The 16,009-nt window shown below is 35.4% G+C and overlaps 1 long non-coding RNA gene across 2 annotated transcripts in view; it reads right to left on the minus strand.

Moving 5' to 3' along the window:
- Positions 1–8,900: 8,900 nt before the first annotated feature.
- Positions 8,901–16,009, minus strand: part of LOC121321469 — a 31,770-nt gene continuing 24,661 nt past the window's right edge. For both annotated transcript variants that reach the window (XR_005950944.1, XR_005950945.1), the window contains exon 4: positions 8,901–10,585. This is a non-coding gene — a long non-coding RNA (uncharacterized LOC121321469). The remainder of the gene's footprint in view (positions 10,586–16,009) is intronic.

Consider the following 16,009-nt stretch of genomic DNA (forward strand, 5'->3'; position numbering starts at 1 on the left):
CCGGCCCTCCATGGCCTGAGTTGTGCACCACTTCCTATGCAGTGGGAGCAGCATGTTCCTACTCCCCGCTGCAGATTACAGCATGCCGCCTGATTCAGGAGCACTTTGTTATTCCTGCCACCAGGTGGCAGAATAAAATGTATTGCAATAACAGTAGGGGGCGCTGTGGCCTTCAAGTAAATACGTTTAGAAAATAAAACACAGCCAAAAAGTCAGGATTGTTTTTTTTTTTGTTTTGTTTTGTTTTATTTTTTGTTTGGTAACTTTCATTGAATGCTATTTATTTTTGGCTTCTGGCCAGGTCACGAGATAATATGAAGTGACATGTGTGGATAATATCAACATATTATGCAGAATGGTTTGTGAACGGTTTGTAAAACATGTAAAAGAATACAAGTACCGTACATATCGCCTATACTGCGATGCGAGAATTTCTGAATTTTAAGGGAGGGTTTGATGAAAATCCAATTAAGATCAAAGGTACAGAGAATGTTTCTTTTTGTTTAAACAATTTGATGTTTGCCATCTTATATATCTATTATAGATTTAGTTAATTTAGGCTACCGATATTGTTATCTATTAATCTGTATAACCTAATCCTGAAGAAAACAAAATTAGAAACTGACACAATAGTCTCTGGCAAAGACAACACTCCTCAGGAAGCAATCAAAGTGTTCTTAGCCGAAGTCGCCCACTAGACACAATATGAATCAATAAATACATACATATTTATTACTTGTCATGACACATGTGCATCAACATATGAAATTAATAGAATAAGAGAAAATGAATAGGCAAGTGTATGTTAATAAACTATAACAATAGAGTAACAGACAAACTAATGTTAAACTAACTGTTAAATTAAAATAACACAGCAACTCACCAGAATGGAAAGATCCAGTTCTGGAAAGACTTAATAAACCAATCAGTATGCCTCAAGATACCCTTGCGATTTCAAGTCGCATTTGAAAAGATTGAATGAAGCATTTAAATTTAAGTTTGATGATGATGAGTTATCAGGTTACAAAACAGTACTGTATCAGTTGTGAGTGAATCGCTAGCAGTGCCAAAAAGGTGTTCTTTTAAGCAAAGTTCCTGTTCCTTTAGGCAGAGCTTTTACAAAGGGAACATTGTAAAAGCTCTGCCTAAAGGAACAAGCTCTGCCTGTTTCACCACAAGTGTGTTCCCTTAGGCGAAGTGTTCTCTTAAGTGTTCTCTTCTTATACACGGAAACTACTGATAACAGGAACATTACTAAGGCAACAACAAAAAATAAAAGCAATAGATTAAAATCAACTTTTGTCTACATGTGCATAAGCGCTGTGCCTATTAAAATAATTAAGGCATGTAGTCTGTTTAATAAGGGACCACACACTTGTAAAGAATAATACTTGAAACATGATAATAAGACCTGGCTATATAGTTTATTACTCAACCTTACCTTTAATGTATATAATTGTAACAGTATATTAAATAGTTAATATAATTTAAGTATTTGTTCAGTCATAGGACAAATAGAAGACCTTGACACCCTATTTACAAATATCGAGATTTCAGGAAGAAAAATAAATTGTATGATAAAGCATTAACTCTGGTGTAACGTCTGATGCAGTGGATATTACCTGCAAAATAATTAAAAGTAATTTCATTTATGTATGTATGTATGTATGTATTTATTATTATTATTATTATTATTATTATTATTATTATTATTATTATTATTATTATTATTACGTTTCATATGGCTGCTTGAAACTAAACTCAAAGCAATAAGAGTGGGGTCAAACAGGGTTGTAAGTACTTGTGGGTCTCCTTTTGCAATGTTTACCTTCTTTTCAGTAGACTTCTGTCAGATTTTACTGACAGTAAATATTCTTTCCTTACAATGAAGTCTTAAAAGCTGTCACTGTTCTTTGTGAAGTATGACTCTTTTTAGATGAAGTCAACAATAGTGTTTAGAATTCAGTGGGCATTTGCCTCTGAATATCTTCATTTATTCATTGTAAAATACAGTTTGCGGTTAGGATGTATTTGTCAAGATACTTTTTTTCTTTTTTTCCTTTTTTCTTTTTAAATATTGGAGATGGAAAAACCAGCTTTAATGTTCTGGGTGTCAGAAGTGGATAAATTCAGTATAATACAGTATATTCAGGTAATTATTATTATTATTATTATTATTATTATTATTATTATTATTATTATTATTATTATTATTATGTGATTGAAATTGTTATAAATGTTGTTGGTGTCTGGTTTATTTGTATTGCAAATTATAGTATCTATTGGCATCTACCACATTATTTTGGAAATTAGTTTTCATCACATTTACATAATACACGATGATAAAAATATACATAAAAATAATCTACGTATACAGTTTAGATGTTATTTTCAAGTCACAAGAAGTACATCTCAATAATGATACACTCGTGTCTTTCTAATGCTGTCCCTGTTTGTGATTAATTAATGTTTTAGTATTAATTGTAGGTGTATCATGAATTAATATGCATAGCAATTCTATCGCAAATACTAAGTAGTTACAATGTAATTACATTGTTAGTAATGAAAAAAGTCTTACAGTTAGCTTTAGAAACAGTTTCTTGTTTTTCTAATAAATATTTTTTATGTCTCTAGATATTATTACTAATTTGGATAATGCAGTAATTATTACTAATATTATTATAATTATTATTACTAATTTGAATAATGTAGTAATTAGCAATGGAATGTAGAAGTGTATGTTGTTAGAAATACCTTCTTATATTCTCTTTTTTATGTATACTTTTATGATGACATCAAATTATTCAACTTATTTTAAAATTCTAAATAGCAGGGATTGTATCTAAAATATATTTTCTCAGCTCTGTACTGGATATTTGACCAAATAAGAACAAGACATTCGTTCATTTTATCACACATGACAGTGGCACTGTGGGATTGAAATTTGGAAACTTGCCACGGCTCTTAGTTAAAGTTCAGATCACAACCTTTTTGGTAGCACTGCAATCGCTTCAGAGAGCTTGCAGCCTGCTAATTCAAAGGTTTGAAACAAAAGTGCATGGGTGTGTAGAGTTCAGTGACTAAGATTTCACTATCAGACTGAAGACCAAAAAAGCAATGCATTGTGGACTTCACTGTGGAAAATTCCCAAGCATTTGTTTGGCTTTTCTCAGTCGAATGTGTTTTGAAAAGCTTCTTGCTGTGTCAGTTTAAAGACACAGTCTTTCAAGACTGAAATGAAAGTTAGTATATGAAACAATAGAATGAAACGTTTATTCAAAGTTGGAAAAGGGAGCAGGGCAGGACAAAAAAAGTGAATCAAAATGCTCAGCCCCTCAGTCTGTATAGCAAAAAATGTATATCAGAACTTTATTGTTAAAAATCACCCCCCAAAAAATGTGTCATTTAGGATAGTGTAAAAATGTGGGGGCTGTCTGTGGAGTTTTATGACCGAAAACCCAACACAGCTTGCTGGATCATTTCCATGTGTTATATATTTAATCTTATGTTTATAGTTCTGTAACTGGTAAAACTTTTTTTTAAAAAAACACAATTATTTAAATACGGTACAAGAATGGGGATCACTCCTTTATCAAGCCCAACATTTTTTTTGTGGTGATTGGTCTTTCCTAATACAACATCCGGTGTAGCAGGTATTACCTGCAGAGACAGCTACAAAATAAATAAATAAATAAATCAGTGATTATTGGGTTTGACAGTAGTCCGATACTGATGACAGATTATCAAATGCTACAAACATCCAATTTGTATGGAGTTGCGCTAACACAAAGGTAGACACTGTAATACTGTATAATAATTTAGAAATCCTGGTATCTAATTACCTTTTTTATTACCACGGAATATGATTTAGAAAATGGCAACACAACCTGTTTCTTGGTCACTGCAAAACTAAAATTTCTCTAATTTTTACATAATTAAATTTTCAGGTGCAATTGATCTCCAAATGCTGTCTAAACTGCAGTCAAAACACCCAGGAGTTCTGTTAATCATGAAATTGTGGAGCCATGCAGTGAACAGATCCACAATAATAATTTTGAAAGACTATCTAGAGCAGTTTGCTGCTGACTTTGCATAATATGAGGCCCTTATCTCAAAACATGAAATCAGAAGTTATCTTAAGAATGTTTTTAAGACTCTTGTTTCTCGGTGTATTCTAAACATTCTAAATATGGTTGTTTCTCTGATGTTCCTATTATTAGTTGCCAAGACCACAAACCATGAGAATGTCTCCTGGAATAAGATGACATCATCTGAGTGTGAGAACCACGTGAAAGAGAAAACAAAACATTTGACTTCATTCAAATGATTCAGGTATTTTTAAGCAAACCAATATATAAGCATGTTCAACCCTTTTAATGTGAAAATATTTTGAAACACAATCTTGAGAAGTGCATCGATTTCTGTTTTCATTTATTTTTGTGTAATACATTCTCACTACCTTACGTAGTTCTGCTTAACTAGTAAAACATGCGCGTTCTTGAAAGGGGTTAGAATGCCTATGCTTAAAAACAGCAGACCTTTTTTTTCCTGAATCATGTCCAGCAATGCACCGTAACAAATCTGTAAATCCTGTGCATCTGTAAATTTCAAGAACTGTGAAACGATGTAAAGTCTCTCAAATGTAAACATCTAACATTATGTACATCCAGCTGTGCATCATTGTGATGCTATGGAGCGCCATTTGTGCCAAAATTATCCAGCCGTTAGTTTGTCAGTTTGTTTATTAATTCATAAATTTGTCAGTTTGTTTGTCAATTTGTGAACTGGTCAATTTGTCCAGCAATTCGTCCATAAATTTGTCAGTTCATACAGTAATTTGTAAAAGTATTTGTTAATCATCTAATAATTAATAATGAATTTGTCAGTTCATTAATACGAAAGGCTGTACAGACCTGCAAATTTCCAATCAACCTGACAAACTTCCCAAGAACCGGACAAACTTCCAACTGTCAATCTCGCACTGTGCTGAAAACACTGCAACCTTTCTAGCCAATGGGAGCACAATATTTTAATCAATGAAAATCCAGCCTCACTTAAAACTGCTTCAGCCAATAATATTTAGAAGGGTGTTTCAAAAGATATTCTGTTTAACAAGATACTCAACTTCACTGATTTTCAATGGAGACTTCCATCTCACTGTTTTATGAATGAGTATGAAATCACATTGGTGCCCTTGGGTTGGATTTATGTTTTGCCTTTTTGCCCCCTGGACCTGCCTTGGTGCCCCAGATTTATTTTATAAGGTTTTTTTTTTTTTTTTACTATTATTTCTCAACAATTTAATAATAATACTTCGGAACGCATACAAAAGGAAATGGCTACGGAAACTGCCAGGGACTTTCAACTGCAGACATGAAAAGACGTCTTTACAACATGGGACTAAATTACAAGCACTATGATCTTGCATCCACCTTGGACATTATAGACTGTTTTAATGAAACGGACGAAAAAGGACAGCTTTTACTGGACCATAACAGAATGACATGAGTTCAGTAAAACAGCACCACCTGATCGCAAAGCAGGTATATTACTGCACCATCAGTGCAGCACAAAGACAGCTGAAAAGATTATTTTCCACAATAATATGGGTGCAATAGTAATTTATTGTTCTTCAATCACTATTGATAGTCAATTAAATTGTCTTCAAATGAAAGCAGTTGAACAATTCCAATCATGTCTCTGAAATTCCAATTTCAAGTCCTTCGAATTAATTGGAATAGGAATTGGGAATTGATTTTAAAAAAATAATTGGAATTGAAAAACAGGAATGGACCATTGCATTTAAGCAAACATTTTCTGAAATCTCACAATGACAAAAAATGTTGTATTTCTATAATTAATTACATGTCATTATGCTATTCAAATTAATAACAACGAGCAATAAAAATGGATGCAGAGGGAATAACTAGTGATCAAAATGCTTTATAGTTGATCAGGTTTTTAGGTCATTGATATAAAATTTGCAATAATGAAAAAAGAAAACTGTTCTAATTTCACTTTGATTAAATTCTCCTGAATAACAGTTACTGTGTCTAACAGCCTGTCACAGATGTGTGCTTTCTAGTTTTAAAGCTGGTTCAGTGCGATATAAATCATTGCCTAGTGAGGTTCAAGAAGGAAAGCAGAACAATGGATATCAGAGTTACACATATTTCCCATTAGCCATAATCTATCAGAAATTGTTCATTAGAAATTCTTGTCGTCTTTGTTTTACTCCTATCATGTCACATGGCTTACTGAACCTAAGCTTCATAACAAAAGGGGCCTTGCTGGGGAATATCCTACTAAGCACTGACACAGCATTTGTCATTGAGATAATAAAGCCCAGAGTAGTTTGTGGAATACACCACAGAACTGTTAATTACAGTACAATATACAGTAACACAAGTAGCTCAACTCAATAAAAATACTGCTTCATTGCACAGAATTCTGCACAGCTCCTTTGACTTAATCTCAGCCCACAAAAATACCTCCTGTAATTTGGCATCTGCTTGGGGAAATACATTTTAAGTGTGTATTGTAAAATGTTGCATACAGAAATGAAGCACCTTTGTTCATGGAATCATAAAAGGCATGTTAGCTAATGGTCTGTTATCCAAGTTATCTTATACAAAGCAACAGTTCTGTTTCCATTCTCAACAGTTTAAAATGGAAGGACTAAAAAAAAATGCCCATTTACCATCCAATATTATGTGCCACAGTAATACTGCAATAAAATATTACAATCATCTTCCTTTGTCCATCATCATTCCTTCACTTGGTATTACTCCTCCTGCACTTAAGTTAATATTTATCCCATACCAAGCCAACATATAAATACGTTTCAATAAACATGCCCTTCAAAAAAAGTAGACACAAGTCCAAACTGGGTAAAGTGAGGGGCCTTACAGTGCCTTTTTCTAACAAAGCACAAAAGTTTTATAAATACCTGTTCTAAAAGTCAGCCCTCATGTCTCACTGTAGATCTGTAGAGGGCTTGAACAGAGCGAAACCGCCCTTTAATGTATCAGCCTTGAAATATGGCCATGATACAAATCCCGTAAATGACTCACAGTAGCTGACCCTAACAATATTTCATCTGAAGGAATTAGTACTATTTAGCAGTTGAAGTTATATAGTGCCTATCATGAAGAAGTCAGAGGGCATTTTCTTTGATTGATGACCAGGACCATTCTGTACCTAAGTACATGCTTAAATCGAATCACTGAGGATGTCCATCATAGGGACACAATCTTCATTGTTTACTGCCATGTGCCAAGACACTTTCCAAAGTCCTTGGCTTAATTTCCCTCAATATTTATATGTATCTACAGCTGATGAAGTGAAAAAAAAAAACAAGTGAAATATAAATATGAAGGTATACATGTTTTTCCAATTAAAAGAATATATCAGAGTGGAATTTTTTTATTTTTTTATTTTTCTAACACGGGGTACTGAATGTCTGGGCTGAATTGGCCTCCAGTATATGGAATTTTGATTGAATAGTGCCAAAGGACAGACAAATAACAGAGTCTGTATTTGCTGATTTACCCATCCCCACCCCTGAGAATATAAAATCAGAAATATTTACAAATTTTTGCCTGTTCAGTGAACATTATGAAGAATTAGAGTACTGTACCAAGTAGCTTCTACCTATACTGTATATGTTCAATGTATCTCTTAAGAATATGACATTCATAATGTTACAATAAATCTCACACAAGGGTCAATCTAAATAACTACACTTTAACACTTGTAAACAAGCTCTAGTTTCTGTTTCTGTTCCATGTATACCCTATGCACACTGCCTGAACAAGCTTGATCAATACATGCTGAAACCGTGTGTCTGAGATTCACTTTATTCAGAATGATTGAAACATGGTAATCGTACATTATTTAGGTTGTGTGGACCGGGTATTAGTGATAATAATAAACTAATAATGTGGTTGATCAGTGAACACTCCAGCTGGATTAACTAAAGGGCAGTAGTATTTGATACACCATTGTTTATATATTTTACAACAGCCTAGTTTGTTGAAGGATTAATGACATTTACAAAATTCATTAACCCTAACCCTAACCCCCTGTTGTTAAAAAAAAAAATCTACAAACCCCAAAATCAAAGAGAAGAATTGTACATTTCAATTGTAAAAAAGTACTGGACTGTGGCTGATAAAATATAGTTTTCCCACTTTTTAAAACCCATGTTTGGTAGTAGTGTGTGACTAGTGTGTGAAGAATGAACAATGAGATGCTGGTGTAGTTAATGAAGCCTATAAGCAAGCATCTAATGGATAACCCATGTTCACTTAATTAAGACCTCTATCAGATGTTCAGTCTGTCAATAACATAAGACAGTAGCAAATTGTACTTTAATTACATTCAGTAATTCTCCTCTTGAAGCACATAATGGATTCTTGCTTTGGAATATTTAAGATGCTTTTCTGTAACAGATCATGCATTCAATTACATATATTGACAAGGCATAATACTGCAAGGTTGCTTATTGTAAGGCCCTTAATTGACACTGTGGATTGTCAGGCATCCTATCAGGTTGTGTATTGTACAATTCATTTAACCACAGCCATAAACCTAACACAACCCCATTTATAATTAAAGGGGAAATTATTATAATGATATATTTACACAATAAGAGCTTATAGCTCTGTGAGGGCAACTCCTGACTTAAATACCACCTGTCATTCAGTCCTTGACCTCACTCAAGCAATATATCTATGGCTGGTAGTTAGAACTGACAGCACCTTAACCCAGAAAAAAAAAAGTATAGTATCTGAGTCATTGCAATGAGAACCAGTTATTCAGAATTATTGCAACCATTGTAAAGGGACAATTTATCTATTTGGATAAAAAAAACTTGGAAATTACTACAGTGAACGAAAGGGAATTGTGATCACATTTATTTTCATTTGACCCCAGAAGGGGTTTTACTCCACTTGTATAGTGGTCACTCCATTGCGGTGTGAACTATTGCCGGTTCACTGCCAGCCTCCACCCTGTGACACAGGCCATCCGAGTGACCACTGATTTTAATATAGAAAGCTAGTAAAATTATACAGCTCACAACAGCTTCATCCTGCAGTTTACTGTAATGGGTAAAAAATTAGCCATGCAAGATCTCGGCACAACACGCATTTTTGCTCATTAGTGCTTAATTATTATGACTTATCTTTCCAAAAAAGATACATGATCATGTTGCAGTTTTGCGTAATCATTCCGATTGTAATAATCAAATATGCAAATAAGACATGCAATGAACAAGAACAAATTATTTCCAACACACATACATCTTTTTTCACTGATACAAACATTTTATATAGCATTTAAAAACCGACAACAGGTTCACTCTTACGTGTTGTTTCATTAAAGCCATTTAGAGCTCATAACTATTTTGCTGATCTCAAAATATCCTCTCTGTTTCTCTCTTGGGGCAATGTTAAATTGTGCGTAGTAAATGAGTTTCAAATTTAATGCACTATTTAAAGAGCTTGGGCTCTAGAGTAGCCTTTTGGCTTAATAACATCTACTCATTTTCCTCCAGTTCTCTTTTCATTTAGCTACCCCGCCGTTTGCAATGAAACCCAATCTAATAAAATGTTCCTTTAAATTGTCAAATGACCCTGGTTCAGACCTGTAAAACCTTTTCTCATAGAACACTGTTATCAGGATGGAAGTGGTGTGCTGTATACAAGGACGGTCCACACAGTGATTCTCCCAAGAATGTCAGTGACGGAGTCGCTAATCTCCCTAGGAGCCATTTTTTTGCTCAGGTAAATGATAGGGTGTTCTACTTCATCAAAGTGTTGGGACAGGACCGCCCCCAGATCAATCTGGGAGGCATCAGTCTGAAGGATGAACTCTTTACTAAAATCTGGTGAAATCAGAGCGGGAGCTTGACAGAGTCACTTCTTAATCATATCAAATGCCCCCTAACACTGTACTGTCCATTTTGGCCTCCCTGATCAAACTGGGTCCCATCTGGGTAGTCAACCACCCCTGAAGCCACTGTGCTGCAGTTGCCTGCCTCTCGAAGGCTACCAGATAGGCCTTGGGATCATTCTCCAGCGACATTCTTACCACCCTCGTCCTTGGTAGGGGCACTGTTGGTTCAGTCGCCTGACTGGCCTCCAGGAACATGCTGTATATCCGCTCCATCAGGGCTGCGATTCCCTCCTAGTGTCTCTGCTCCTGTGCCCCCAACATCACTCCCAATGCAGCCACATCCATCTAGTCTCCCACTTCTGGTCACCAACTGTGATCAGGATGCAAGTGGTGTGTTGTATACAAGGACTGTACACACAGTGATTCTCCCAAAAACATCTGTGTTTATTAATAAATAACAAAAAGGGCCATCCCTCTACCAGCAATGGTAATGGGGGGTACATGATGGGCTTGCAGACCCAAACAAAAATATACAATAAATTCCCAATCCACGTCCACAGTGTTTGAAACAGTGCTCTTTCAGTCCTGGGAGTCGTGGTGCTGGTGTTTTGCTTGCACAGTGAAGGAAGTGCTCAGGGGTGTGTGCTGGCTTGGTAGCGGCAGCTCCTCGGTCTCTACTGGTCCTCTGCAATACACGAAACAAAACAACATTTAACAAAATAAACAACGCTCCGGCCGTAGGTTACATTCTCAGTGGAAGTGTGTCCCCTTTGTACTACCCAACTCCTCCCTGCAATCAGCTTGGCACTCTGGTGTAACCAATCGCTGCTTGGCCCGCAGCGGATCGCATTTGAGCTGTTGTGTGTACTGACAGCTACGTGCCCCCACCAAGATGGCCAACTTCCTGTTTCTGCCCACCATCAAGTCGGCCCCTCTATGGGGAAGCGTACTACCAACCTCACACAGCACCCTTTCTGATCGGGAAGGAGACTTACAACATTGATTCTTTCTCTCTTTATTACAAACACTCTTGAGATACAGAACCTAATAAAGACAGCATTCAGGTTTTAGCTAGTTATGTTGCAGTTGGAATGTGCAAATTACGGTCTAATTTTGTGAATTTAGACATATTTTTATAAGAAGATCTAATGAGGAAATCTAACGAGGAAAGGAGAATTAAGTTAAATTAGAATCCCATGCACAAAATGTTGTTAATTTACATAACACTACTGAAGCCTGGCTTTGGTGGACGTCTGACTCTTAGAGGTGAGACAAACTATCCGACAACGGTAAGTGTGCATAAAGGTCATTGCAGCTCTCAGTTAAGACTGCAAACTTGAATAAAATAACAGTTACATCACTCACCCTGCACTAGCCACAGACGCCCTCCCATTATTTCTGATTTTTAACCTCCACAAGAAAAACTCCAAGGTCATTTTTTTGCTGCAATGAGTCAGAATCTTTTCTATGACAATATCCAAAGTTGTTATTTTGCTCTGTTACACTAGCCATTCGTCTTTTGTGATATCAGGCTGTTTCATAATCTGTTCAGTTCTTTCCCTTTGTATCGAAGATCTTAAAATCAATAACACTATTGATGAATGTCCTATATAAGCCATTAGTTACCAGTCAAAGCTTTTATTCTCCAACTGAAATTATTTAATTTCCAATGATCCATTTACATCAAGTGGAACACAATGCTATTGTATGTTTTGTCTCAGCTTTAGAATATTTCATTTTACACCCCAATAAAAAAGAGAGTAAAGAAACGTCTCTGCTTTCTTTCAACCTAACAGCTACTTATAAAGCATGACACATTTATTATTTCTCATCCAAATAAGCTGACGAGATCTGATCTGTCAGTAGACATGATCTAGTTGCTAAAGCTGGATACTTTTGTAAAATATTGTGAGCTAAAGACACAGTAATTTATTTTTCTAATTGAAATGCCAGTGACAAATTTGCATTTGAAGTGCTGACTTGATCAGGTGACAGCTGTCTAACAAGTGTTGTGCTTTTCAGCTACAGCTAACTCTGGGTTTCAAGTGAAAGTTGATAAAACTGAAAAATAAATGTAGGTTTTGTCTTCTGTTTGTAAGTTGAGAATGGCTATGTTTTATGACAGGGAGCAGGCATCCTCCAATAAAGTGGCTTAGAGCCAGGACATGATGTGAGTGCTAGCTCTTTTTCTATTCAATAATCTTACCAAGGCTACTTGAAAATCACACTCTGGTGGTGGTAAAGAAACTCACTGGTACAACTAAAGGTTACAAGAACACATATAAGCATCCATGGGTTAAATTTAAAGAAAGTTGAACAAACTGCTTAGTTCACTGTGCCACCTATTTATATCTACAGACTTTAAAAATGAATAGAAAATCTGCAATGGGGAAAAGCCTGCTTGACTGCTTATTTTTCAAGTTGATTGAGTGTTCTTATCAACATTCAACCAAGCAGAGTGTGTCTGACATGCACACGTTAGTCTCCTAGCAACCTAATGAATAAAGATGGACTTGTTTGGATATGTGTACGAACAGAAACAAAAAATCCTACACATCCCAAGCCATTTAACAAAAACAATATATCCCAAAAATACAGTTTAAGGGACAAAGACACTTTACAGAGGGTATTTGAAAGAGGTGCACATTTGGGTTAATATTGAATGTTTGACCCAGTGTAGTCACTAGGAAGGCACAAGATACTGGGGGTTTATATGTACAGTGGCTCTCAAAAGTATTCAACCCCTTTGGACTTTTCCACATTTCATTGTGTTACAACATGGAATCAAAATGGATTTAATTAGGAGTTTTTGCCACTGATCAACACAAAAAAGTCCATAATGTCAAAGTGAAAAATGAACTCTACAGATTGTTCTAAATTAATTACAAATATAAAACAGAAAATAATTGATTGCATAAGTATTCACCCCCTTGAGTCAATATTTGGTAGAGGCACCTTTGGCAGCAATTACAGCCATGAGTCTATTTGGATAAGTCTCTACCAGCTTTGCACATCTGGACACTGCAATTTCTGCCCATTCTTCTTTGCAAAATTGCTCAAGATCCGTCAAGATGGATGGGGACCTTTGGTGAACAGCAATTTTCAACTCTTTCCACATATTCTCAATTGGATTGAGGTCCAGGCTTTGACTGGGCCACTCCAGGACATTGACCTTTTTGTTTTTAAGCCACTTAGTGTGGCTTTGGCTGTATGTTTGGGTCATGGTCCTGCTGGAAGATGAATCTTCTCCCAAGTCTCAGGTCTCTTGCAAACTTCAGCAGGTTTTCCTCCAGGATTTCTCTGTACTTTGCTGCATCCATTTTGCCCTCTATCTTCATGAGCTTTCCAGGCCCTGAAGCAGAGAAGCATCCCCATAGCATGATGCTGCCACAACCATGCTTCATGGTAGGGAGATATATATATATATATATATATATATATATATATATATATATATATATATATATATAACATACTGATTTATTTTTCTGTGTATTTAATAATTAGTTGAAAGACTAATTTAGTTTTGAACATTCAATTATATATCATTTTATATACTAAAATGTTAGTAAAGATTGATGGATTAATTTTAAAAAGAGAAATTAAAGTAAATAGAACTGAACATTTTCAATATGATGAAAAATATCCAGTAGACTTGCAATTTTACAATTTGGCAACAGACATACAAATTAAATAATCCAGGTCAAACTAAAAGGGTATAACTAGAAACACCAGGTGGTTGGTTTCCCAGCCTCCGATTAGCACTAATCTTGGACTACCTAATGTAATTTTAGGTAAGGTAGTCCACGATTAGTACTAATCAGGGGCTGTGAAACCAACCACCTGGTGTTTCTAGTTATACCCTTTTAGTTCTAGTTATACCCTTTAAATGCTGAAAGTTTTATCATTGGTCAATTTACAGTATTGGTGTTATAACATTAGGTCAAAAAAGAAAGTTTTATATCAAATACATATAATGAGAAAGACATGGCATACAATGATAGCCATGTAACAGGTTGTGTATTTATTAACTCTAGAACTGTCCGCCTTCATTGCTATCAATGAGGCTTGACAGCTTGAAGTTAAGATGATACATTAGCCAATATCAGGACCAGGAAGGGAAATAAAATGTTCTGTATAGCACATCAATATGAAAATCAGGTTCTTCCAGAAATAGCCCTCAGCAGTACATATAACACCCAACATGAATAATCTTGGGGTCATAAACCTCTTTGAAAAATGCCTGCAGCCCTGTTGAAAGATAGAATTCATAAATGTCATCATTTCCATTTCATAAGCCAAGGATTCCATTCTAGATTAACAGCTTTTTTTAATAGCAGGCAAAAAGAGGTTCATTGTAACTAAAGCAGAACACATAATATAATGTTTCCCCAGAGATACGAAAGGTGACCTAGACCTTTAGAGCACATGATTAGACTTACGGTATTCAGCAAAATATTAACTTGACAAGCCTATATATATATATATATATATATATATATATATATATATATATATATATATATATATATATATATATATGGTGAGAGAGAGAGAGAGAGAGAGAGAGAGAGAGAGAGAGAGAGAGAGAGAGAGAGAGAGAGAGAGAATTAATATTTCATTTTTTTTGGTAGTACAATTAGATGTTGTGCACTAGGGATAATCTAATATTTGGAAAGCACAGGTTTAAAGATTTTTTTTCTTTTCTTTTACAGGGTTCAGTGCTATTTGGGGAGGGCAACAGTAAGTGTAGCACAGACAAACACACATTCAAATTGTCCCAAAGGTACCTTGTTAGGAATCCAGCCTCCCAGAAGTCAATGACATTAGGGGAATATGCAGAAAAACACTGTATTTGTTTAGATGTTTTGCAGACAATGTGTGCTTAGTTTATCTACAAAATAAATACAGATGTACATCCTCTGCACATCAGCTGTGTATGTGACAATGTGTTTGCTATTGATTTTCAAACATACAGTGAAACAGAGCAGGCAGTTCATTTACAGTCCATTGTCCTATTAAGGGGGTACGGCATGCAAAATAATCAATTTTCTTACCTAATATTAGCATCTGGGGCTTTGCACCAACCGATTCTGTAATGCTTATGGTACTGCTATAGATTGCTGATACCTAATCACTGTATGTACTGTTGGTTACATGGCATGATTGCAGGATACCATTGGAGTAAATCTGACCTACAGCACTGGTTTAAGGTACCAGGAAGCAATGTGACCATTTATTTAAAAAAGCATATCAAGGGGGGAAAAAAAACTTGTCCTGCACATAACAGTGTTTTTACAATCTATCCACAGTTACTGACTTAATGTATTGTATGGCTCTGGGCAAATCAAGTTCAACATGCTATTACGCTGCACAAAATCTATTTATTTCTCAATTCTAAGGGTTAAATGCTAAATGTAGAAAATGCTGCTTTATCTGGGGAAAAACTTGTTTTAACATGATTATCAACGCCAGACTTTCTCGAACTGGTCTGATAAGAAGGCTGTAAGCTTAATTATAGTGCAGCACTTACAAAGGAAACACAAATGTAGAGGAAATTGCTTGAAATCTGGGAAATATTAAACAATAGGATTTTAAAAATGCTGCATGGGATTGTATGTTTAATCTCATTATAGACTTTACTCAGAGTTTTGGAGTTGTCGACTGTTGTAATTATTGCTGGATGCATCTGTTGAATGACTTCATTTGAGTCCTTGACCTAGTTTGGAATCCACGTCAGGCCAGGCAGCTAAAAGACCAGCCTACTTTAAAAAAAAAAAAAAGTAAAACCCAAATAATGTTCTTTTAAAAAATAATAAATAGAAGACATTCAGCCGAGGGCCATTTATATACCGACATCCCATCCTATGAAGTGGCAAAGAGCTGGAATCGATTCCTCTTCCCCGATCCATTCTCCCAGGCCAGATGGCTCAAGACTTACACAGTTTTTATCTGAAACATAAAGCACTCTGAGCTAAAAAAAAAAAAAAAATAAGTACAGCATAGCCTGTTTTGATGAAATTTTAGGGATTGCTACCCTTAGGGGTACATGTATTTGCAAATCTGACCTTAAAGCGCTAGACGATGGACGTGTTAAGACACTTGCTTT

This window comes from Polyodon spathula, chromosome 10 (assembly GCF_017654505.1).
Source record: "Polyodon spathula isolate WHYD16114869_AA chromosome 10, ASM1765450v1, whole genome shotgun sequence".
In the NCBI taxonomy this organism is placed as follows: domain Eukaryota; kingdom Metazoa; phylum Chordata; class Actinopteri; order Acipenseriformes; family Polyodontidae; genus Polyodon; species Polyodon spathula.